The sequence below is a fragment of the Coptis chinensis genome, chromosome 5, assembly GCF_015680905.1.
Source record: "Coptis chinensis isolate HL-2020 chromosome 5, ASM1568090v1, whole genome shotgun sequence".
NCBI lineage: Eukaryota > Viridiplantae > Streptophyta > Magnoliopsida > Ranunculales > Ranunculaceae > Coptis > Coptis chinensis.
In genome coordinates this window covers 76,298,394-76,326,323 of record NC_141460.1, presented here as the reverse complement: position 1 = coordinate 76,326,323, position 27,930 = coordinate 76,298,394, and the positions used below count along the sequence as shown (strand labels likewise).

Genomic DNA, 27,930 nt, shown 5'->3' with positions numbered 1-27,930 from the left:
CCATTCTCTGGGCATATTTGCAAGGTTCGTAATGACCAGGTATCTGCCCATGCCTGTCATGACAAAGCAATGGATGACTATAAAAAATCTGAAGTTCGAGGTAATACGATCCTTGCAAGTGCCCTGCCCAAGTTATTCATTTGCTTGGGCGTGCCCTCCATCTATTATATTGAGGCTCATGTGCAAGGGTCGCCTATAGTGGATCGACTTTTGGAAGTGCAAGTAGGAGATTCAGCAGAAGAAACCACTTTTATTTCCATTTGAACTTTCGGTAGAAACAAAAAGAGTTGGTTTCCTTTACAAATGAAATAAAGCGTATCTTAAACTTGAAAAATTAAGGAAATGCCCGGAATAGACCCATACATTTGCTGTCATAAACTTGACATTGATCCAAGTTTCAGGGCCAGATGCCAAAACCAAGAAGAATAGCACCTGATCGGAAGCTCAAAGTTAAAGAGGAGATTGATAAGCTACTTGCGGTTAACTTTATCCAACGAGTTACTTACCTAAAATGGCTTGCTAATGTCGTCGCAGTGCCAAAAAAGAACGGACAAATCAGAATTTGTATTGACTTTACAAACCTTAATGAAGCTTGTCCGATTCATCCGTATCCATTGCCAAGAATTTCCGAACTAGTGGATGCCACTTCGGGATTCCAACGCCTATCTTTCATGGATGCTTCTTTAGGGTACTACCAGATCTCTTTGAATGTGGATGACCAAGAGTTCACCACCTTCATTACCGACCAAGGCATTTTCTGCTACACTATTATGCCTTTTGGTCTGAAAAATGCTGGTGCAACCTACCAAAAGCTTGTCAATACAATTTTTTCCGATCTGCTGGGGATAATAATGGAGGCTTATATCGATGATATAGTCGTTAAATCGAAGCTTACTGGTGATCATCTTTCCGGTCTTCAACTTATTTTTGATAGGCTTAACAAGTATAACATGAGACTCAATCCCGCCAAATGTTCTTTTGGCCTCTCTTCTGGAAAATTTCTGGGATACCTCATGACTCGTAGAGGTATTAAGGATAATCCTGATCAGATACGTGCCGTTATTGATATGCCATCACCAAAAATAAGAAGGAAATTCAACGGCTTACTGGTCGGCTTGCCACTCTTCATAGATTTATTTCTAAATATTCCGATCGTTGTCATCCCTTCTTCCAGACTTTAAAGGGGGCGGCAACTTGGAACGTTGATTGTGAGATGGCATTGCAACAACTGAAGAAATATTTGGTCAGTCCTCCTATATTGACAAGTCCTTCAACGGGTCAACCTATTGGCATATACCTAGCAGCTACAACTCAAGTTGTTAGTGCTGTTCTTTTAGTCGATGATGGTAGACCCGTCTTTTTATCAATAAGACGTTAACCGGAGCTGAGTCTCGATATTCAAAGATGGAAAAAATTGCACTTGCATTGGTTCATGCCGCTCGTCGGTTAAAACCATACTTCCAGGGGAGGTTGGTCAGAGTTTATATTGAGTATCCCTTACACAAGGTCTTTTGTAATGCACAAGAATCAAGCAGATTAGCCGAATGGGAAAGTTATCTTAGTGCATATAGCATTGTCTTTGAAAGTCGTACTGCTGAAAAAGGACATGCTTTAGCTTCTTTGATAGCTGATTTTCCGATTGATGATTCTCCTATTGACAATTTCTTGCGCCAAGAAGAATCTATGGAAGACATTCTGCCACCAATAACTGGGGGCGACGAAGACCAACTTGCAAATGCAATTCCTAATCCCATTGACCTATGGATTGTTTACTCAGATGGCTCCCATAATAAATCTGGGTCTGGAATTGGATGTGTTTTTGTTAAACCCAACGGAGAGAAGATTGAGAAATCTGTGCGACTTGGCTTTGCCGCTTCAAATAACGAAGCCGAGTATGAGGCTGCCGTTTGTGCCTTGAGAACAACTTTGAAACTGGGGGCGCGAAAGCTCCAGTTATACACGGATTCTCGCCTTGTGGCCAATCAGTTTGGCGGGTCTTTTGAAGCAAGAGATGACCATATGGTGGCTTATCTTGGTTTGATACATAGCCTTGCTCGACAATTTGATAGCATCTCTATCACTCAAAGACCCCGAAATGACATACGTCATGCTGATTCATTGGCTTATCTCTCCACTGCCGTTAGAAGCGAAGAGTCAAGACACATCACTGTGGAGTTCCAGAAAGAGCCAAGCATTGACTTTACCGAAAAAGAATTGCATGACTTGTATGTACATGAAAGCAATTACTTGTTTTTTTCTTTGCGACGCAACAGCGAATAAATCGACCCCACGATAATCGCACCAATCATGACTTCGAAGTGAAAAAGGGAGATGGAAAATTCACAACATGACCATACTTTGGATCTTCCATTAGAATCCATAGATCCATTTGTTCCTCCCCTGAATTAAACTCCCAAAGCGGATAGTGAGTTGGTACATGAAGCGGATGATAGTCCCGAAGTTCCCGATATGATACTATCGTAACCGGTGATGATCTCCGATCGCGCAAGATTGGCGTCTTCCTTATATCCACTACTTGCAAGTTTCTTCACTTCCGCCCGGAACCAAAACTTCATTTGAAAAAGAATCAAACGCGATGCATGGAAGTTTTGGTGATATCTCAGATCTTGACGGGAAGTTTGCACTTATATCGCAAAGGCTCGGACTTAAACTCTATGTTGCGATGCCTCTCAAAACAGGAAGGACTTCAAATTTTGGAAGAGATTCACTCCGGCTTATGCGGAAGCCACTCCAAGGGGCGAAGTTTAGCTCATAAGGCTATGACACATGGCTATTGGTGGCCAGAGATGCAAAAGGATGCAAAACACCTATCTGAGAGGTGTGAGCCATGCCAAAAGCATGATAATATGAGTAAACTACCTGTTACTGAGTTGCATCCAATGCTTAGCCCATGGCTATTTGCCAAATAAGGCTTAGACATTATTGGCCCTTTACCTAAAGCTCCAGGTAGTATATGATTCCTTCTTGTGGCAACCGATTACTTTACCAAATGGGTAGAAGCAAAGCCTTTGGTCCAAATCCATGCTTCCAACGTTAAAATGTTTTTATGGAGAAATATTGTTTGTCGTTTTGGCATCCCTGCGGCACTTGTATCAGATAATGGTAAACAATTTGATGCTGAAGAAATTCGTCAGTTCTGTGCTAATTTGAAGATACGGCATAACTTCTCCGCACCTTATCATCCGCAAGCCAATGGGCAGGCCGAAGCCACCAATAAGGTGATTTTGGCCAACCTAAAGAGGCGTTTGACTGGCGCCAAAGGAAATTAGGTCAAGGAGTTACCAGCTGTCTTGTGGGCTTATAGGACAACGCCAAAATATTCAACTGCATTATCACCTTTTAACCTTGCATATGGTGCTGAAGCAGTCTTACCTACAGAACTGATTTCCAGTACATCTCGGTCAGTTGCTGTTGAAACAGGTTCCAATGATACTACTTTGGCTCAGTCAAAAGCTCTTATTGATGAGGTTCGCTCTGAGGGACTACAACAGCTTATTAAGTATCAAGCTGACATGAAACGGAACTACGACAAGAAGATCCGTCCTAAGTCTTTTGCTCCTGAAGACTGGGTTCTCTGTAGAAACCTAAAGCTTATAGAATCAGGAAAGTTTGGAGAAAATTGGCAAGGACCCTACATCATAGATCGTCCAGCGTCTAAGGGGTCATATTTCCTCCGTACTATTTCTGGAAGAATGATAGAGAAGCCATGGAATGCTTACCACCTTCGCAAGTTTTACCGTTAGGAATTTTTTTGCATTTTTACATTACTCCATCAATAACGAATCTATCCATCTATGTAGTTTGTTCTATGTTATCCATCAATAAAGGCATTCAACTTCCATTCTCTTAGTTTGGTTGTCATTTTACATTACTCTATTCTTCTATAAATTTACTTACAATAATGTCATTCATTAACATTCATTCTAGGGAGGTCATTTATATTATGTCTTTTTCGGTCCAAGTAAGTCGCATTCATGCCTACTTGACGGAAATCCGAGTCAATAAGATGGTTATTCTTGCTCGGAACAATTATTGCAATACTCCCACAATACAATATCCGTGCTAATTCCACTACTAAGGCAATGGCGTTGTGTTTTAGTTTGGTCCCAGTGCACGGGTGACGACTTTGAACATGTGACAACTCCAACAGTTGTCAGGCCTTGCTTCACGTTCGGTACAAATATTTTAACACCTGAATAGCTAGGTTCATTAAGGACGATCATGTACCCTTTGCCTTTCAATAACTTTCTCCAATGGTTCTATATTGGGAGTTTTTTCTCTCTACATGGGGGCGTCTCGTTCTTTTACATTCATAAATCAACAACACTAAGTTTTATGCATGTATGTTATCTGACATCACAATAATATTCAATAGCCAACACATACTTTATTTTTATTTTCATAAAAAGAATTTTTAGCTCTATGGTATTACAACTCGCAATCACATGATCATTGGTTTGGGAAAATCCAATGGTTCCTTCCCAACTTTTCGCATATACAACTTGTACAAATCTTTGTAATTCATCTTCTCACATTCTAGTTCATCTCCCGTTTCTATTAAAGTCTCTGCCAATTGTCTTACGGACGATTCACAGTGTGCCATTTGCACGTGATCTTGGCCGAGCCGCTCGTTTAAATCTGTCATTCGTTTGTTATTTTTATCTACCTCTTTTTGTGCACGTTTAAGTTCCTGATCTTTGGTCGCCACGAGTGACTTCAATTCTATCACATCTGTTTTTAAGTGTTTGTGTTCCTCCATTATCTCACAGGCTTTCCCAAATTCTTCATACGATCTCTCCTCTGCTTCTTCCGTCCGCTCGGTTAAGTTTTTATTTTTGTCTTCTAACTCTCTGATGGTTCCGCTTAACGCTTTGTTTGCCTCTTCCAATTTTTGGTTGAGTATCTTCACTTTCTCTATTTCTTCTAAGGCATTGACTTCATTCGGAACGATATTTTTCTTCGCGACTTTTTCATGAATTTCTTTGGCCCGTACTACTGCCGTTTTAACCTGCGACGAAAAATATATGATTTCATCAATCTTTCAGACTTAAATACAAGTTTGTAATAACTGATAAAAAAATACTATCATACCTGGTTCATACTATCGAAAATCATTGACACTGCTCTGTCATATTCTCCAATGTTCTCCGTATTCTGGTCATATTTTTGATATTTTTCGAGCCCTTCCATTGGCGTGGTCCCGGGCGATCCCTTCACTTCGTCTTCCAAACTTGAACATCTCTGCTTCATCTACCATTTTCATCGGTTTAGTGTTGGACACAAATGTCTTTACCGTCCTAAAGGAATAGTAAAATTCAACGGTCAACTTACTGTTAACAGATTCTGTGGTTTCCCTCCATAAGCAGTATTACCCCTGACAGTACTTGCCAGTGGTTGTTGGATTCTTTTCTCCTGCATTTTTCTTTGCCGTTTGTTTTCTTTCACCGACTTTGTGTTCTTCGCTACACTATCTTTTGTAAGTATCACTGTTTCGTTCTTTTCCCAGCCATTCTTTTCCTGTATATACCAAACCAGAGCGAGATATTACATCTCACCACACTTTTACATATCTATGTTTTCTACGGTACATACCTTTTCCTCTTTATGTTGAGAATGTATTATATTTCGTCTGGGGTGTTTTGTGCATTGTAGTCTCGTCCCTCGAGGCATCATACATTGTAACGTTAGTTGTCTCTCTTGGTCTCCACTCTCCCGTTTTCTTGTGGAACATCTTCTTTTGTACAATTCACTTTTTGTGGTTGGCAAGCTCAGCACTAATTCTCGCTCTATTAATTCCGTTCCATCTTCTTTTTCACTATCGCTATCGCTGCCAAATATTGCATTTCTGAGACTCTTATCATTCTTCGCCATTTCACTATGTGTCTCTTTGGACCTAACGGGCCGTTGTTCGATACCCCCATAGTGTCGGAAATCAACAATATCATCAAAGTAGCTCAAATCTACCAATCTTTCGTCAGAACATTCATGAAAGAAGAAACGAAGGTTGTTCTCCACTTCCTTGTCCAATTCAATATCTGGTAGTGTACTCGCATTTTCTGTTAGATACAAAAATAACTCGTGTTAGTCAACAGTTTACTTGTAGTACAATTTTCAATACTTATGTTTTAGCTTACCTCGAAATTTGTTTGGCACTTTAAACTCGGCCAGTTCCACTTCCCTGCTGCGTACGCAAATCTATCCCATCCGGTGTATACTTTTGGGAACCCTTTAAAACTTCGGTTTGAATCCTTGAATTCAACTTCAAATTTTATGTACCCTTTTGTCAGTATGGCATTTGGTCGTATCAACGCGAAGATTTCTTGAGCCCCAAACCTTCTGTTAAATTCATTTTGTAAACGGTGCGCTCTCGTAAAGATGAACCAGAACGATATTGGCAGTTGTCCCGGTGCAATTTGCCACCACTCTAATAATTGCGCTATTTCTTTGCTCAACGGAATTGCACTCCTGCAATTTAATTGTGTGTAAGCCATTACTACTTCATCTTCTTCAACTTTCATTTCAAATTCGTACACTTCATCCATCTCAAATTTCTCGAGTCCTAGTATTTTATGTATTTCTTTAAGCGACCATCGACGCGGTTCCAGGTAGTCGCTGTATCTGTCACCTTCTTTCCACCTCACCAAGTCTGCGATAGTCATCAAGTTTTCTTCTCGAGTGTTTTTTCGCCCGTATAGTACGGTAGTTTCTACCAGAAAAAAAGAAAAAAATTCGGGTCATATAGGTCAAAAACCGGGTCAGCTAGCGCAAAAATCGGGTTCAATGGGCCATATTAAGGAAGCGTAAGTATGGTGCCCCTCCTTTACTGGCGCTGCACCATATCCTGTTGGTTGATGTCAAGTTTTTTAAAATAAGAGGCGCCATCAGTATTGCCTTCACCATTTTTTTTTCTCATAAGCTCATGTAGGAATTCGTTCCATACATACACCAAACACTTTTATGTCATCTCCACATGATCCGTGCAGATAAATTCCTGGGGAAAGAGTTCAACAGTTCAACGCCATGCAAAAAACACAAAACACAAAACAGCATAACGCGCAAAGGTTACTTACCGCAATATCATCAGAATCCAAGATGCGCTGAAAGGTGAGTATTACGTAGCCATGTCCCTTCTTGATGAGTTCAACTCAAGCCCAAGCAAACTGTTTAAATCTCGAGTTGGTGGACTGGTTTTAAATTTCCTCAGTGCTACATGCATATTGGAATCCTGCTCGCGCCTTAACGCGATTGTGAAATGTCTTCAACAGTTGTTGGAATAACAGAGATGACATAGTAGTGATATACCGCTTGGCTACTGACACTAAGGACTGGTGGTATAGGACATAATTCAATATTGTTAGCAGCCGAAGCCCTTGTGTGTACATAGTTCGTTAATTCCTGTTATGCATGATGTGGGGAATAGAGGCACCTTCTTTTCTTGGAGTGATGTTTGGATTTCAGAACGTTTGAGCTGGACTGCTCTTTGGCTATAGGACTATCGTCTGCCTTTTCAGATGAGGTCCTCTTCTTTCTGTCATTCCTTCTATCAAGGGTCTGCACTTCAACTCTCTGTCGTTACTTCTATCAAGGCCCTGTTGCTTTGCCGGCCAGCCCTGAGCCTTACCGGACATTGATACAACTTTATATATGAGAAGAGCTTGATGGTAAGAAAACGTACCTGCTAGTCAAAGCGAAGACGGCACACAACGTTCTAGAGCGGCAGTAATGCGGAAGATGATGAGCTTTTTGCGACTTCACCACGACTGGGATTCTTAACCACGACTGTTTTGATAAGCGCCAGCACTTATATAGGGTCGAGCTGTTTTTCAGTTCTGATGGGATTCTTTTCTAATCCAACTTCATCTTTAATCTCAATTCTTATCTCCTCCACATTCTTATCTCATCCGAACACTTTGAGTCCAATTCGTATTTAACTTCCTTTTATTACTATTATTACTAAACTGCCCCAACGTTTAATTTTCAACGGTCTAATCCTAGTATCGCTATTCCGGTGGCACGCGTCATCGAAATCAATTTTCGTATTGTTACGTAATGCGTTCGGTACAGTTTTCGACAATCAATTTCCTTCGAAAATTTTTACTGTGCATTTTTCAGCAATTTTTTTTAACTACAATACGTCCCGTATACGTTAGTTTGACGTTATTTCGTTTCCGATAATTCACGATTTTTTTTTTCGACAGTCAATTTTTCAATTATTTCTCTTCGCACGACACATCGTTATACATTCCGCTCATTTTTCTTTCTTCTTTGCTATATGAACTTTGTTCGCATGCCAAAGAGGGGGCGGTGTTTCGACCCCCACCTACGTGGAAAACGTCCATTAGTAGGGGTCTCCACTTTATTCATTTAATCGACAAGGCTAAAGCCCAATTTGCAATACCATGGATCGATGTACAGGCCCATTAACTCATGTGTCTAAGGCTGAACCTTAGCTACATGGCTTTCCACTAATGTACAGTGATTTATGTTCAGATTCATTTCTAATCAAAGAGATAATTATCAGTTGAGAGTTATATTCTATCACAATTACTCAAGCAACAAGATTACTTGAGCTACAAGGACTCTCTACTCTACCTATATAAATACCACATTATTTTTCATAAGAAACTACGTTGAAACTTGATCCCTAGATAATAGATCTTGGGTACGTAGGAAGCCATTATTTGGTTCAGTTTCATCTCTCCCAACATCAAATTCCTCTGTTTCTTAGTGCGTTCTTTACCATTGCTCTCGTTGTGTTGAAGCAGTTTACTGCCGAAACACAAAGTCTTCTTTTTTCTCCAACGAAATGGTGGCCAAGTGAATGAGTGTGAAAAAGTGGATGGTTGTGGAAGATATGGTGGATATAGATGAATTTTAGAATTAAGGAATTGAAAAAAATGAGAATGTGGGTTTAGCGTAAAACTCATTTGTGGCATAGGTTGGTATTATCACACAACTGAAAATGAAAGTGTCAGGTGGCTGTTTAGGTAGTATTTTCTTAACAGGAGAGTTTATAAAATAATGAAGCACAGGAGAAACAAGAGGATCAAGTGCAAACTCTAGGTTCATTTGAAAGGGTGGAAGGAGGGGAATCGAGGTGGATGGTGCACAAGGTAGTTCTTGATAAGGTGAATCATCACCTGCTCTAAGAAACTTGTCAAATTTCTCATCTTGCTTGGTCACATCCACATTACTATGGTATTCCTCTGTATCTTTGAGAAAGTCATCAATCTCGTCCTCATCTATAAGATGGGTATCGACTAGTGTAGGGACGAAAACGTCGGAGTCTGAACTTCCAAAGGAAAGAAATTTGTGCATATATTTGGTCATCCGAAAATGTTGTTTTGAAATAATCATGAGCTAATCTCTCGATCATGCTAACTTCTCCATCGATATTCGTATCAGAAAACTATTTGATCGTTTTAAAAACATTGACCTCAATAGAAAGATGGCCAAAGGACAAGGACATCGAACCATCGTAGTAGTTTATAAGCGCGTTGGCAGTTGCCAAGAAAGGGCACCCTAAAATGATCGGAACAGAGTCGTTAGTGACTTCTGTATCAAGGATAACAAAATCCGCAAGATAATAGAAATCCTAAACCTTAACCAGCACGTTTTCCACTACACCCTTAGGATAATTGATAGACCTATCAACTAATTGCAACGTCATTTTCGTTGCTTGCATCTCTTGTAGACCGATTTGTTTATATAAATAATAAAGGAGTAAGTTAACACTCGCCCCTAGGTCTAATAAAGCAGTTGTTGTATGATTATCCCCCAAGGTGCATTGTATAGTAGGACGACCAAGGTCCTTGTACTTAACAATTCCATTATTTTCAGATAGAGTTGGGAACTCTTCAGTTAAAAAGGCGTCTTTAGGAATATTTGTCTTACGCCTAGTAGTGCACAATTCTTTAAGAAACTTAGCATGGTAAGGTAACTTTTTTATCCCTAATCTCATCGAAATTTGTATCCTTGGTTAACATTGCTAATCTCTGGAGAAACGGTGGTTTCTCTATATATTTAGCATAAGGATCAACAGGATGTTTAACCTTGGCTTTTTGTTTCTTAGGTTGTAGTTTAACTGGTACCTCTACAGGGGTAGGATCTTAAGTTTCTATTTCAGTATCTAGTTCAATAGCCGGTGTAGGGACTACTGGTGGGGTAGCTATATGCATAGTTACATTGTTATCAACCACTCTGCCAGAATGGAGAGTGGTGATGGCATTTAACTCACCTACGTTTCCATTTTCATTACTAGTATTACCGATTACCTCAAAGGCTGTGTTTGGTGTTTTAGGATTAGGTAACGCTTGACCTGGAAACACGCCGTTTGGTTGGGCTTTCTCTTGGGTTAATTGTTGGGTTAATTGATTAATGGATTGTAAAACCTGTTGGTTAGATTGAGCCATGGATTGGAAAAGTTGTTGGCTAACCTGTATGAAGGCGTCAAGACGATCCGGTTGTGTAGGTGTAGTGGTAACAGGTGGTGTGACTGGAACTATCTCACGTTGGTTATTAACAGGTGGGTTGTGATAGTTATTATTAACCGGAATGTTACCTCTATTAGCATTATAATTATTATTGTTATAATTATTATAATTACCTTGTCCTTGTCTCTGGGGAGCTTGGTTGTAATTGGGTGCTGCCCTAACATTTTGATTATTATACCCTAGAGGTGTAACTTGTTGATTATTTCGCCAACCGAAATTGGGGTTTTATCTCCAAGGTGCGTAAGGTTTGCTATTAATGGAATAAATATTGTCTGGCTATGCAGATGGATGTTCATAGACTAGAGGACAATAGGAGTTGGGAAGCCCAGGACTCAAACAGAAATTATAGGGAATAGAGTTGACATTCATGACAGGGGTAGGTTTTTGATGAACAGAAATAGCTTCTACCTTTTTAGTGAGGGATTCAATTAGAGCTTTAAGCTCAGGATCAGATTTAACCTCAAACATACTGGTAGCCTTAACTGTTGAAGAAGAACTAGCGAAACGGGGGATATTGTCACCACCCCCCAATTATTATTACGTTTTGTTTGATCTTCTAGAAATTTATAAGCTTCTGAGGCTCCTTTACTGAGGAAACTACCCCCGTTCATTATGTCAAGCACCGCTTTGTGGTGGCGTAACAGTCCCTTGAAAAAGGCACGAACTAACGTGTCTTTCGCGAGGTTATGGTGTGGACACTCTATAAGAAGATCGGTGAAACGATTCCAAGCGCCTCTGAAAATGATTCATGAGGATTCTGTCGAAAGAAATGAATCTTGGAAAGAATTTAATCTATCTTCAGTGGTGGGTATTGTTCCGTAAATAGTTGAACAAGTTTGGCCCATGAGTCCACAGAATTAGGCGCTTGGGCAGTTAACCAAGACGCCGCCTTATCGGCTAAAGTGAAAGGAAACACCCTTAGTTTAATTTGTTCAACACCAACGGATGGTGGAATGTAGTAAGGACTTGGTCAATCCTACGCATGTGCTGATAAGGTTTTTCATGGTCTAACCCATGAAAAACGGGTAACAAATTAAATATATTTGGGGGGATTTGGAAATCCCCCACTGGGTCTGCTAGAACGATGCAAGATTTTGGGCTATCGTTCAAGGCTTTGTAAAAGTCAGAGAAATGAGACTCTCTTTCTTCAGCCATTGTATCAGGTGTGGTGTGTGTTATGCTAGCTAGAGGTGTAGTGAGTGGTATACTAGAAAGGCGTGTTTGTTGACGTTGTTGGTTGATTACGTTAGGCGTTTGTCTTCAGCCTAACCTTAATCTCATGCAAGGCTAAGACCAATCTTAACTAAACACAACAACACTCCAAACAATCCTGATATGCTAGTATGAACCTCTAACAGGTGATGCGAGGTGTGGAAGAAAGAAGTATTTGAATGCCTCCTTTCTTCGCTTATGAATAGCGTCTTCTATACGCGTGCTCAGTGTGTAAAACAAGTTAGAAACACTGAATAACTTGAAGTAATGGAAGTTTGAACTAACCTGTGGAAATTGGGCATTTCAGAGTAGAGGGCGGGAGTGTGCTCAGAATCAGCCTAGGTGGGGCTCGGGTCGCGCTCAGGTCCAACTCGAGCTCCAAGCACTTCAGCGCGGGGGGCGCTCGAACTTTGCCTTGGCAAGGTGTGGGTCGCGATCAAGTAAAACTCAAGTTCTAGGCGCTTCAACGCAGGGGGCGCTCAAGTTTTGCCTTGGCAAGGCGCGGGTCACGCTCAAGTAAAACTCAAGTTCCAGGCGCTTAAGCGCGGGGGCGCTCGAGTTTTTCCTTAGTAGGGCGCGGGTCGCGCTCCATGTATTCCTGTGAGGAAAAATTTAGTTCTAATATAAACAACCACAGTTAGAATCAAACAAGGGTGGGTGGGTTATGGGACTTTGGAAGACTAACAATACTAAAGAAAACAATACTAAAGGGAACTAAGATGGTAGCGACGCCATTTGATAAACGTAAAATGAATAGTTTTACTCACGAATAAACGATGAAACTCAAACGCAAGTAAAACTAAAACTAGACTTGAGTGAGTTATTTATCAAAGATTTCTACTCTCGATTCAATCGAAATAGAGTTGGAGTAAAAGATTCATTCCACTCCTAGTTCTTTAGTATTAGCGTTTTCTATTATTATCAATCTATCCAAAGTTAATGAGAGTACGATGAGAATTATACTACAATGCAAATTATACTAAGAAAATATGATAATTCAACTACGAAATGCGAAGATTTGAATCTAGGTAAAGAATTATGAGAATTTGATTCCATCTTGAATCCAACTTAATAAACTAGTATAGATTGTTGTAATCCAATTCTTACGTTCTTACGATAAGAATTGGTTGTTCTAATCCCTAATCAATCATGACAATCTCTACCAAATAACGACTAGCATGTGAGGAAGTCTAACCCATTCTCATGGCGAATCAACTACCTTCTAGAATGGAATAGACTCTTACAACTACTTCTACACTACACAATCAAGTTTTCATCAAACCCCTCTAATGGAGGTTTAGCCTAGAATCATTAAACTATCATTTCTCATGGAATTCAAACAAGACATCATATAAAGATTGTAAATTTACTAATTTGATCTAAACAATAATAATCTAACGATTCCAAATGAATTAAAACAAGATTTAAAACTAATTGGAACTATAATTATAATTTAACTAATTATCAATTGAAGACAACTAATTTATGAATTTAACAATACTAAAACTAAACAAGAATTTAATCAATAAACTAAATTGGAATTAAAAACTAACACTTTATTATAAAACTAAATATGATTCTAAAATAATAATCTACTTGTTCTAACACTAATTAATTGAAAGGTAAACTAGATCTAAAACAAGATATGAAAAACTAATTAAATGGAGAGAAAACTAGATCTAGAAACTATGCTCTAATGGCTACTTGCTACCTAAACTAATTATTCCTTAAGAGCTCAGTCTTGTGTGTTCAAATGGAGGAGACCAGATCCACATTTTCGTGCATGGGCTGAGGAGCCATGTTTTGGGCCGGAAAATCGAGCCCAAAACCCAATTTCTTCATTCCACAGAGGCATTTTCAGCTGGATTTTGCTTCAATAGACTTCTATCTACTTCTGCTCCTCTTATTGGGTCAAGGCTTGGACCATTGGAAAGCTCTTTCCGAGTCGGTCGTTTTGACATAAAGTAGGCCCAATTCTGAGGTCTGAGTCCAAAGATACGATCTTCGGAAGTTCTACTAACTTTTGTGCGCTGTTTCTGCCCGCATTGACTTTGACTTTTCAGCTTAGACCGGGCTTTAAAAAGCCTGTTTCTCCTTGAATCTTGGCCTTTAATCACAGAACTTCTTAGCAATCAACCCTTTCTCCTTTATCTCGCCAAAGTGACACATTTATGTACATAATTGACTCCAATGCCTGAAATACATAAAAACACATAATCAGCATTAACTCTTACTTATTACTCACATAATTGGTCTAAAAGTATTATTGTTAGGGAGTGTAAACTACAATTTTGGGCTCTTATCAAAGATGCCGATGATAATGTTGGGGATGAGGACACAATGCCACCTACTCCTGATTCATCCTCATCCAACCCAATCCTTGCTCAACCAAATGAGAAACTAAAGGGTCGTCGATCTGTGGGTGCAACGTGAGATGGTTGGAATGCATAAGGAAATTGGTCGCATTGTAGGTGCTATGGAGTCGACAAATGAAATGAATGATTCTCTCTGGGCTCCTATGAGGGAAGCTTTAAAAGCCTTTGTTGATGTGGATGAAGACATTAAAATTGAAGCTATGGAGTGCTTTGCTCAAGATGTTGAGAAGTGAAGAATGTTTCTCAATATGGACGAACATCAATGTCAACGATGGCTCGTTAAGAAGTTTAATTACAACCCGATGCCATATCCAACTCAATTTTAGTTGGCATTTGGTATAAACTAAGGAACTACAGTTTAGTAGAATAAAGTAGTGTGGAAAACACTTGTTTAACATTTAGGATTTATGGGTTTTAGGTTCGTTAAACTTTTTATTCCTAGCTGGCGTTAGGAGATGGTTACATTGCTTAGGCTAATATGTAGTCCTTTAATTTATTAAGTCTTTGAAATAATTGATGTGCTAATGATGGTTGTTTATTAGTGTTTGTGTTTTGCTTTGTTAAACATTATTTAGTTATATGAAATATTTACATATATAAATATTTGGTGTTAATACTTATTGAGACATGTATGCCAACTTTCCTACCACGTCGTCATGTTATGTGGACAACTGAAATGGACTCTGTTTTGGTGGACACATTGAGAGAGCTGGAAGATGACATAAATAGAAGGGGCTTTATAATTATTTCTTTTCGTATTGCCAATAAAGTGAGTTGCATATGCGGTGTTGACATCTCAGGTCCCAGTATTATTACAGGTCGGGTTCGTCAATGGAAAAAGATCAATGAGGATGTACAAAAATTGATGTCAATTGCACGGTTTGCATGGGATGATGAAGCAAATCAAGTACAAGCCGACGAAGCTATTTGGAGCTCTCTATCAACAATGCCTGGTACTACCAAATTATATATACAAATATCACATATGATTGACACATTTTGTAAATTTAATAGGAGAGAAGGCACTAGCTATGATATCTTGGAAGATCACTTCCCCTCTACCAACGCTTTGTTGAATTTTTTAACGATCAAAATAATGAATGAGAATGAACCCCCCTATTGAAAACCAATTGTCTGAGGAGATTAGAGATCAAGTGCAACCTGACAATTGAAGACATACCCTTCTATTTTTAAATATTTTTAGTTGATTTTTGAATTTCTGCCAGTTTTTTTTTTTTTTTTTTTTTTTTTTTCAATAAGTTTTTATGTACTTCTGTCTAAAGTACGTAAAAATTCTATGACAAGACATTTGTTTCTTATTTTTATGCTACAACTATTTTTAAATAAATTGATGTTCTATTATTTTGACAATGCCCATTTTATATGTTAGCTTAGATAAATTATAATTGATGATTTATAATATGTTGTAATGTATGAAATTTGATCTTCACATTTATATATTGTGTTTGGAATATTGTGTTTGGAAAGACTATTGTTTTGGTTTTGTGAAATACTTGAGCAAAAAAAAATTAACAAAAATGGTTTGGGAAATTGATGTGAGAATTCTTAGCAGCCAAACAACATGTGAGAAATTGACAGTGAGAATTACCAAGAATTCTCACAGTTTGCCAAACAGCCATAATTCTCGCATAATCATGAGAATCGGATTCGATTAGAATTATAACTCTCACGAGAATTCCATTTCTTGCTTCCAAACGCACCCTAAATGTCTTTACATGTGTTAGTAATAGTCGTGGGTTTTGGAGACCATTTCTCTTTATTTTCATACAATCTGAAAATGGGGGAGTGTTTATTTTATGATGAAGCTGATTGCCTGCTAATGTGTACGCGTACTTAAGCCTAGAAGTGGCTAATTGGCTTTGCGGATGTGGCAGAGAAATTATCACAAAACATTTATATTGTTTTGTGATAATTTGCAAAACATTTGATTATATATTTGCAAGGGAATGTAGTAGAGACTTTCAATCGTTTACAATGGGACTAACAATAAAATGCATCTAGAATTGAACTACTGCTACCTGCCAGACAAATTTCAGTTCTGAAATGGGTTTAACTGCTACTGCCTTATGGGGAATCATGAACAACATTGATTCTAGAATACCAGCTGGTGGAAGAGAAAAAGAAACAAATATCCATGTACTAACATTTGATCATAGCGTTAGTGGAAGAGAAAAAGAAACAAATATCCATGTACTCCATCCTAGATAAACAGATGCCTCCATCCATATACTCCATACTAGATAAACAGATGCCTCCTAGTTTTGCATTTGCAACTCCACAAGATCATTCACTAGAGGAACTTGGGTGCAGCAGCAGCAGCAAAATAAAATGGGTTCTTTTCCTTTTTCTCTTTGGTTTGCGCAATCGATAGTATGGATTTTCATTCGGCTTCTTAGTGTTCTAGTGGGAAAAAACAAGAACGAATATACATGTAGTCCAGACATAAATAAACAAATACGTCTCAAGTAAGTATTTACAACATCCCCAGAGTTACTAAATTAGAAATATACAAACACTCGACATAAATAAATAAACAAACACTTCTATCCCGACCAAAAAGTGCACTACCACAAACAATGAAGAACAAACATTCTCAAGCTAAAGTAGGTGCATTCTTTCCACATAAGACTGGAGCAACCATCTGCTGAGAGCCTCCCCTCGCCCAACAAAACACCCTGAGTTACCGTTTTCGGTGAAGAATCGAAACCCGAAGATATGTAGCAGCTCCTGCACAGATTGTCTGACAAGAGAAGTTCCTGTAACCCTGCTACGTCGACCCCAACCTGTCACAATATCTATCCATGCCAGCGTCCTCGACAATGCTGTAACAGCAGTACCATCAGACATAACATAAAGATTGATAAGCCAATAGCAAGAACTTTTCTCCCTCAATGCATCAGGGTACACATTTCGCTGAGAAGCCACTTCCCATACTGAACTGGCCTCCGCCTTCAGACCTGACTTGTGGAGGAAATCTATAACAGCATCCACAAGTCCTCTTTTGCTTTCTCTATCCTCACTGTGCATTAGATCCATGAAGTTGCTTGCATGATCTCTCACGTTCTGACCATCTAGTCCAGCAGCTGGCATGGACACCAGAAATGCATGAGCAGCGTGGCCAGTGATTGTCATGAGCTCACCACAAAACATCATATCACCATGAGTTCTTGTGTCTGTACAGCAGCTGAGGAGCAATGTGTAAGTCTGCAAAGAAGGTTGCAGACCCAAAGCCAGCATACTCTGAAGCACTTCATAAGCATCAGGGAACCGGTGTGCCCGAAGGAATGCACTAAGAAGAGAGTTGCATGTGGGAACATTAGGGCACAGCCCTGCGTCAAGCATAGCTTGAAACCATATGCGAGCTTTATCAGCATTTCCAGCCTTTCCCCATAAATCTACCAGGTGCCCGTACACAGGTTCATCTGGAACCCAATTCTTCCGTTTCATCTCTTCAAAAAACAGCTTCTGCTTCATTTAGATAACCACAATGGCCAAGGACTTCCATCACAATGCTGTATGTCACCTTGTCAGGTTGGAATCCAGCATTCTTAATGTCACTGTACAGCTTTAATGCACTTTGGTAGTTTGTAGCCTTGGCTTGCAACGCAATCATAATGTTGTATGTGACCAGATTTGGAACACAACGCAGAGAAACCATTTCCGAGAACAGCTTGTTGGCAGCGTCCAAATGACCAGCTTTCCCAAGGCAGTTGATCATTACACTGTATGTGAAAGTATCAGGCGAAACTGCGAAAGTCCTGCTTCCTGCATTCTTTTGTACATGTCCATTGCAACATCAAGAAATCCCGCTTTAGCATGAATGTCTATGAGGGTGCAGTAGGTGACTCGGTCTGGTTCACAACCTGCTTCTTGCATCTTGTAGAAGACTTTAACCGCCTCATCCATGTAATTAGCACGCCCATAGCTATGAATGACACGATTATATGTCACCACATTTGGCGTGCACCCATCCCTGACCATCTCATCAAGTAACCTGTTCATAGCATCAAGAATGCCAATCATGGTAGTAAAACTATGCCCATCATGTTTAAACCCAGGCTGCTGTTTCAACCAATAAAAAAAGCCAAGAGCAACAGAATGATCTTGGAGCTGTTTGATGATCTGGTTGGCTTGGTAAGCATCCAAGTGACACTTGAGACTCTTCAAAGCCTCTTCTGCCACAGGTCCCCTTGCTACGTTGCAAAACTTGATAAACACGTTCAGCAGAAAGCCTCGGATTAACAAACTGCTTACCCAGTGGGCAGTCTCTGCTGTCTTTCTCACAGATCTCAAAGGCTTCTGATTGTCGTTTGCAGTTTTAATGCCTTCATCATAAAATTTCATAACCTTTTCTCCACTCCATCTACTAGAATTAAGCTTTGGATCCGACCCATATGTATTTGTTTTTGACCTCTGTGGCAACTGGCATCAACCTATGCCTTTGCATCTGAAGGTACGTTTTGGGTCCCCACTGAATTTTCTGTCCACTTAACATGGTTCAAATCTTTTACTGAACCAGCTCCTTGGGCTTTACGTTTTGGGCCTTTGAACTGAGGTGGGTTACACTTTTTAACCGTTGGTTTTACACAAACTCTGGAAATGTTTCCTCTGGAATGAGGTTTTACATAGGAATTGGAGACACGGGGAGTGGTATCAACCACAGAACTTTGTGATGATTGATACGTCCCATTCCCATCTAAGGTTGGAATCTTATAACTTACTAAGTCAGAGAGAAACCCAACTGCTACAATACCAGCCTTGACAAAATGATCCACGATATGACCAGATGATTCCACCATCTCTTTTTGGGAAGAATGAACATCTCCAAATACGGAACTATCACCATCTGACCTTCGCAAGGAGCTGGGATCCGATGATACGGGAGCAGAAACTGATGATAATTCCACTCGTGGCAGACCACGTGCCTAGACTACAAGCAGGTCGTACATACGACCTAAGGTCAAGTCGTCCAAACGACTTAGGAAATGTAACCGCTACAAGCTGGTCAACAACATCATTAATAACAGATCATTACTTCGTAACGGAAGAAGTAAAAACAATCATCAAAACAGCACAAAAGGGGGATCTACGCCTATAAAAGGAGGCATCTTCTCCATTCTCAAGGAGGCTGACATTCTCTCCAACTCCAACTTCACTAAAGATGATGAACTACGTCTGACTTGATTCCAGTTCATCAGAGAACTGGATACGTAGGCAGCTCAGAACACCGACCTGAGTTTAGTCAAACATCTTATACAAACTCTATTCTCCGAGATTGTAAGGTCATGCCTAAAATGTACCTCCACATTGGCGCCGTCTGTCGGTTCGTTTTCTTGGGAAAAAACATTCACACCATTTTCTCAAGCCCACGAAACTTGGTAAAACCACCAGGAGAAGAACAATCTGCATTCTTTCATTTAACTATCAATGGCAGCAAGCGAAAAATCAACATTCTAAGAGATAAGTCTACATTCAACTATCCTTCATTTTTACTAATCTTTAATCTTAGATCAATTCGGATAATTTGTGCACACTTCTATGTTACAAGATATACTTCATATTTACAGATCACTTGCAGTCGATCCAGTACGTACCAACTCAAGGGCTGCAACTACCACCGTGTCACACATTCCTTTATGGCAAATCGGTGACAATACAGATCCAGGTATCTAGCTTACAGGTCGCTCATTACTAGGTCAACTAAGGTGTTGGTTTAGCCAATCTCAAACAGAAATTTCAGAGCATGCTAATATCAATGAGAAAAAGTGCACACCAGCATAACTCATCACAGAGCTATATCAAAACCTCAGACAGATCTCATGCAAAGACCTCAGCCAGGTTGTCCTCCTCCAGGTCGTTCTCAGCTCAGGTCGTCCTCAGCCAGGTCGTCTGATAAGAGCCAAAAACTGTAGTTTTAACCCCTTAATAATACTATTTTTAGACTAATTATGCGAGTAATAAATAAGAGTTAATGCTAATTACGTGCTTTTATGTATTTCAGGCATGAAACTCAATTATGTGCAGAAACGTGCCACTTTGGCGATATAAAGGAGCAAAGGGTTGGTTGCTAAGAAGTTCTGTGATAAAGGCCAAGATTCAAGGAGACAAAGCCTTTATAAAGCCTGGTCAAAAGCTACAAAGTCAACACGGGCAAAAATAGTGCACAAGTCAGCAGAATTTCCGAAGACCATATCTTTGGACTCAGGCCTCGGATTTGGGCCTACCTTACGTCAAAACGACCGGCTCGGAAATAGCTTTCTAATGGTCTAAGCCTTGACCCAATCAGAGGAGCAAAAGTGGACGAAAAGTCTGCTAAAGTCAAAGCTAGCTAAAACGGGCTCTGTGGACTGAAGATATTAGGCTTTGGGCTCAATTTTCCGGGCCCAAAACATGGCTCCTCAGCCCATACACGAAATTATGGATCGGGTCTCCTCCTTTACATAAAACAAGACTTAGCTCTTAAGAAATATATAGTTAGAGAATCTAGAATAGATAGTAGCCATTAAAATAGCTTGTAGATATAGTTTTTGAATTCAATTAGTTAAATTAATTAGTTTCATACATTGTTTTAGATTAAATTCTTTGAATCATAGTTCTTCATTGATTAGATAAATAAAATAGTTATTTTTTGTTTATTTCAATTTTGTCATTTAAAATTGTTAGATCTAATTTCAGTTGTTGTTATTCAATTCTTAGTTATTAATATAGAATTCAATTATTGTTTAGTTAAATTTAATAAAGTTATAATCTTTATATTACATCTAGTTTTAATTCACATCGTAGTACAATTCTCACCATTGCTCTCATTAGACTTTGAATAGATTAGTCAATCTAGGAAACTTGAATGCTAAAGAACTAAGAGTGGAACGAACTTTTTATTTACTCTATTTCGATAGAATTGGGAGTATAGAAATCTTTGATAGCAACGCGTAATTAAGTTTAGTTTCACTTGCGTTTTGAGTTTCATCGTTCATTTCATAGGTAAATTATTCAATTTTACGTTTATCAAATGGCGTCGCTGCCATTTTAGTATTCTTTAGTATTGTTTTCTGTAGACTTGATACTTTTTCAAAGTCCCATAACCCACCCACCCTTGTTTGGATTCTCACTGTGGTTTTGTCGTTTCACTTTGCAAGTTTCCACGAAAAATTACTCGGGCGCTTTTTCCTGGGCAAAAGCCAAAGTGGAGCGCACCCCCGCGCCCTGCGCTGGAATCCCACCCTTTGGCTGAAGCCACCTGCCTGCGCCTACCAAGGCCAATTTGAGCGCCACCTGCGCCCACACGCTGGAATCCTACCTTTTGCTGGTAGCGACTGCGCCCCGCCTAGGCATATTATGGCGCACACCCTCTCTGCTGAAAACCACGATTTCCACAAAGTTTGTTTCGAACTTCCATTTCTTCAAAGTTTTCAGTGTTCTAACTTGTTATATACACTAAGCACGCATAAACAAAACCCTATTCATAAGCGAAGCAAGGAGGCTTTCAGGTACTCTTTTATTCCACACCTCGTATCTTCTGTTAGAGGTTCTTACTAGCATATCAGGATTGTTTGGAGTGTACGTTGTTGTGTTTCATTAATATTGGTCTTAGCCTTGCATGAGATTAAGGTCGGGCCGAAGAAAAACACCTAACGTAATTAACCGACAACGGCAACAAATAAGTATTTCTAGTATACCACTCACTACACCTCTAGCTAGCATACCACACACACCACCTGAAGTAATGGCTAAAGAAAGAGAGTCTCCTCTCTCTGACTTTTACAAAGCCTTGAACGATAGCCCTAAATCTTGCATCTTTCTATCAGACCCAGTAGGGGATTTCCGAATCCCCTCAAATATATTTAATTTGCTACCCGTTTTTCATGGGTTAGACCATGAAAAATCTTATCAGCACATGCGTATTGACCAAGTCCTTACTACTTTCCACCATCTTTCGGTTGGTGTTGAACAAATTAAACTGAGGGTATTTCCCTTCACCTTAGCCGATAAGGCGGTGTCTTGGTTAACTGTCCAAGCGCCTAATTTTGTGGACTCGTAGGCTAAACTTGTTCAACTGTTTATGGAACATTTTTACCCACCACTGAAGACCGATGAAATGCTTTCCAAGATTCATTTATTTCAATAGAATCCTCATGAATCATTTTCAGAGGCTTAGAATCGTTTCACCGACCTACTTATAGAGTGTCCACAGCATAACCTCGCGAAAGACATGTTAGTTCGTGCCTTTTTCAAAGGACTTCTACACCACCATAAAGAACTCCTTAACATAATGAATGGGGGTAGTTTCTTAAGTAAAAGAGCCTCGGAGGCTTATAAATTTTTAGAAGATCAGACTAAGCAGAATAATAATTGGGGTAGTGATGATATCTCCGTTCTCCGCTTAGTTCTTCTAAAACAGCTAAAGTCGCCGGTATGTTTGAGATGAAACCCGATCCAGAACTTAAAAATTTAATCGAATCTCTAACTAAAAAGGTAGATGTTATTTTTGTCTAACAAAAACCTATCCCCCGTCATGAATGTCAACTCCAACCCATGTAATTTCTGTTTGAGTCCAGAGCTCCCCGACTCCTATTGTCCTTTAATTTACGAACAACAAACATTACAATAAGATAACGTTTGCTCAATTAATAGTTATCCTATTCCTAACGCCCCTTGGAGACAACACCCCAACTTCAGTTGAATAAATAATCAACAAGTAACAACTCCAGGATTTAATAATCAAAATGTTAGGCAAGCAAACAATTATAACCAACCTCCACCACGACAAGGACAAGGTCAGGGTAATTATAATAATTATAACAACCAAGTGCAACCACAACAAGGTCAAGCACAAGGTCAGGGTAATTATAATAATTTTAACAATAATAATTATAATGCAAATTGATATATCGTTCTGGTTAATAATAATAACTATCACAACCCACCCATAAATAATCAACGTGACATAGTTCCTGTCACACAACCTATAGCTAACACTCTTCCACAACCGGATCATTTCGATACCTTTATGCAATCTCAACAACAGATTTTGCAAGCCATCCAACTTTCCTTACAACAGCTAGCTCAAGAGAAAGTACAACCCAAAGGTGTGTTTCCAGGACAAGCGATACCTAATCCTAAAACACCAAACACAGCCTTTGAGGTGAACGGTAATACTAGTATGGAAAATGTAAACGTAGGTGAGCTAAATGCCATCACCACTCTCCGTTCTGGTAGAGTGGTTGACAACAATGTAAATATGCCTATAGTTACCCCACAAGTATTCCCTACACAGGAGATTGAACTAGATACCGAAATGGAAACTGAAGAGCCTACCCCTGTAGAGGTACCAGTTAAACCACAACCTAAGAAACAAAAAGCAAAGGTTAGACATCCAGTTGAATCATACGCTAAGTATAAAGAGATACCACCGTTTCCCTAGAAATTAGCTATGTTAAACAGAGATACAAACTTTTACGAGATTAGGGAAGTATTCAAGAATCTAATGATTAACTTACCCTCTCTCAAAGCAATTAAAAAATTACCTCACCACGCTAAGTTTCTTAAGGAGTTGTGCACTACTAGGCGTAGGACAAATATTCCTAAAGACGCCTTTCTAACTGAACAATTTCCAACTTTAACAGAACATAATGGAATTGTAAAGTACAAGCTAGGACCCTGGTTGTCCTACTGTACAATGTACCTTAGGAGATTCTCACACAACCACCGCTTTATTAGACCTGGGGGCAAGTGTCAACTTACTCCCGTAGTATTTATACAAACAAATAGGTCTACAAGAGATGCAACCTACTCAAATGATGTTGCAATTAGCGGATATGTCTATTAAGTATCCTAAGGGTGTGGTTGAAAACGTGCTAGTTAAGGTCCAGGATTTTTACTATCCTGCTGATTTTGTTATCCTCAATACAGAAGTCGTTAATGACTCTGCTCCGATCATCTTAAGGCGTCCATTTTTGGCAACTGCCAACGCGCTTATAAACTGCCGAAATGGTTCAATGTCCTTGTCTTTTGGCTATCTTTCGGTTGAGGTAAATGTTTTTAAAATGATGAAACAGTTACCAGATTCATTTATAGATGGAGAGATTAGCATGATCGAGAGCTTAGCGCAAGATTACTTTAATAACACATTTCCAGAAAACCATATGCATACATTCTTTTCTTTTGGAAGTTCAGATTTTGTCGATGACTCCTACATACAAGAAGTCAACACCATCTTCGAGTCTACACAAATCGTAGAACCTTCGATTGCTCCATATACAGAGTTTGAAGACCTACTGCCTAAGCAAGTATTCATTACTCAAGATGAGGACACCCCAGAAGCTTTTATTGACATACCAACTACCCCGGTACTTAAACCTCTTCCTCCTGAGTTAAAATATAATCAACTTGATCCGGATGGTAGCTATTCGGTAATTACATCTTCTCTGTTATCTAAGGAGGAAGAGACACGTTTAATTAGGGTGATTAAGGAACATCGTTCTGCGATTGGTTGGTCCCTAGCCGATATTAAGGGAATTGACCCTAATGTGTGCACTCACCGTATCCATTTGGAGGATAACGCAAAGACTTCTCGCAAACCTCAGCGTCGTTTGAACCCGGCCATGAAAGAAGTGGTAAGGGAAGAAGTCTTTTATTTATTTGATCGGTATATCATATACCCAATCTCACGATAGCAAATGGGTGGATCCCATTCATGTAGTTCTAAAAAATCGGGGATTACAATGGTGCGTAATGCCAAGGGTGAATATGTTGCCACACATGGTCCTATGAAATGGAGGATCTTTATTGATTCTGACGTTTAAATGCCATGACACGAAGGATCATTTTCCATTACCCTTTATAGATCGATGCTAGAACGCCTAGTCGGGTCATGTTTTTTACTATTTTTTGGATGGCTACTCTGGCTATTTCCAAATTATTATTGATATTGATGACCAAAAAAATACTACCTTTACATGTCCTTTTGGAACATACGCCTATAAACGAATGCCTTTTGGCCTTTGTAATGCTCCTGGTACCTTCCAGCGATGTATGCTTCATATATTTAGTGACATGGTAGAGCGTTTCATGGAAGTATTCATGGATAATTTTCTATCTATGGAGACTCGTTCACTGACTGCTTGTCTAACCTATCTAAGGTTTTGACACGGTGTGAAGAGAAGAGTCTAGTTTTAAATTGGGAAAAATGTCATTCCATGGTAAAAAAAAGGGTATAGTACTAGGTCACATTGTATCTAGTGATGGCATAGAAGTTGATAAGGCCAAACTAGATAAGATAGCGACTCTACCTATACCACGGACTGTCCATGATATTAGAGCCTTTCTAGGCCATGCAGGTTTTTATAGGCGCTTTATCAAAGATTTTTCGAAAATAGCTAGGCCGCTAACTAATCTGCTTTTAAAGGATGTCATCTTTGATTTTAATTTTAACTGTAAATAGGCTTTTGAAACTTTAAAAGCCGCCTTAACTTCTGCACCCATTATACAGCCTCCCGATTGGTCTAAACCTTTCGAACTTATGTGTGATGCTAATGATTATGCAGTTGGTGCTGTCTTGGGACAGAAACTAGATAATAAATCCACTATTATTTATTATGCTAGTAAAACTCTAAACGATGCTCAAGGAAATTATACAACTACTGAAAAAGAATTCTTAGCTGTCGTTTATGCTTTAGATAAGTTTCGTCCTTATTTGGTTGGTTCTAAGACCTTAGTTTACACCAACCATGCAGCCCTTAGGTACCTTCTCGCAAAGAAGGATGCTAAGCAGAGATTAATCCGATGGATTCTCCTTCTGCAAGAGTTCACATTAGAAATAAAGGACAAAAGAGGGGTCGAAAACGTAGTTGCCGACAACTTATCTAGACTGACAAACGACGATGATAGTGATTTGGAGTCCATAACTGACTCTTTTCCTGATGAATATTTGTATGCTATTTTTTCTACACCATGGTATGCTGACATCGTGAATTATTTAGCGGCTGATGCTATTCCTTATGATTGGTCAAGAAATAAACGTAAGAAGTTCTTGGCCAGAGTTAAGTTATACTACTGGGATGAGCCCTACCTTTTTAAGTATTGTACGGATCAGATTATTCGTCGTTGTATTCCCCAGTGGGAATATAATGAGGTTCTCTCATTCTGCCATGAAAAAGAGTGTGGTGGCCATTTCAGTGGTATGAAAACAGCTGCTAAAATTCTACAATGTGGGTTTTATTGGCCTACTCTCTTTAAAGATGCCCAAGTGCATTACAAGGCATGCATTCATTGCCAACAACTTGGGCGAATCATGAAGCGTAATATGATGCCATTGAATCCAATCATGGTGGTAGAAATTTTTAACGTATGGGGCATTGATTTCATGGGTCCCTTTCCAGTTTCCCATGGTTTCATCTATATTCTAGTTGCCGTGGACTACGTGTCTAAATGGATAGAGGCCATGGCTTGCCGTAGCAATGACCATAAGACAGTTGTGTTTTTTGTTAAAGAGTATATTTTCTGTCGATTTGGCATTCCCAAGGCCATCATTAGTGATAGTGGAACACATTTTTGTAACAGAGTTGTTGCATCTCTTGTGATGAAATATGGAGTTACACATAAGGTAGTAACTCCATATCATCCACAAACTAGCGGACAAGTAGAAGTTTCTAATAGGGAAATCAAAAAGATTTAAGAAGCAATTGTAAATCCTGATAGGAAAGACTGGTCAAAGCATCTATCTGATTCCTTATGGGCATAAAGGACTGCTTTCAAAACTCCTATAGGTATGTCTCATTTTAGACTTGTATTTGGGAAACCTTGTCATTTGCCTGTTGAATTGGAGCACCGTGCTTTGTGGGCTATAAAAATCCTTAACTTCAATTTTGATGAGGCTGGTGTCAAGCGCAAGTTGCAATTGAATGAGTTTGAAGAAATCCGTAGCGATTCTTATGACCTCGCAAAGGATTATAAAGCTAACATGAAACGTGTTCATGATAAGGAAATTTTGTACAAAAAGTTTGTGGTAGGTCAAAAGGTCTTACTTTACAATTCCCATCTACATATTTTTCCAGGGAAATTAAAAACCCGTTGGACTGGTCTTTTTCTGGTTTCTGAAGTCACCCCTTACGGGGCAATCACCTTGGTAAATCCCAAGAACAACAATACCTTTCAAGTAAATGGCCAACGGTTGAAACATTTTCACGAGCTATTGTCCCCTGATGTAGAGGAAGTCCTTTTACAAGATCCTGTCTATGAGGACTGACTTTTTCATTGATGTACTTCCTTTCATTTCCATATATTGGTAAGTGCACCATTAAGGTAATCGGGCCCTCCCTATGGAGTGTGTGGATGTAAGTATCGGATCCTAAGTCCACATTTAATATAATTCACGTTTTCCACTCTTGTATGTTTTCTCGGTTTTTGAGTCATGTTCTTCTATGGTGTGAGTTATTCATTTAATGCTTTCTTGTTTTTCTTATATTAAATTTTATTCATAAAAAAAAAAAAAAAAAAAAAAAACTCTGTTGTCAAAAATTTGTTTGTGGGTGGGGTGTTCGTTTCCATTCTGGATTGTTTAGCTTTCTAGTGGTGTCGTTTAGGCCGTTTAATTGTATTCCGATTCGGATTGACATTTTCTATTTACGTTAGATTTCATTCATTCGCATAACTTACGTCATGCACGCACTACAAGGCATTTTCCATGTTTTTATATGTCACCCACGGTCGGAATAGAGTGTTTTATAAATCATTAGATTGGAAATTCTCTCCTGATCATTTCCATATCTCATTCGCAAAAATCGGACCGGTAACGAAGCGGCAAATTAAGT

General features: G+C 39.2%; 1 pseudogene; it reads right to left on the bottom strand.

The window, feature by feature from the left end:
• Nucleotides 1-16,548: 16,548 nt before the first annotated feature.
• Nucleotides 16,549-18,488, bottom strand: LOC147498979 (pentatricopeptide repeat-containing protein At1g18900 pseudogene; annotated as a pseudogene).
• Between the last annotated feature and the right edge of the window lie 9,442 nt (nt 18,489-27,930).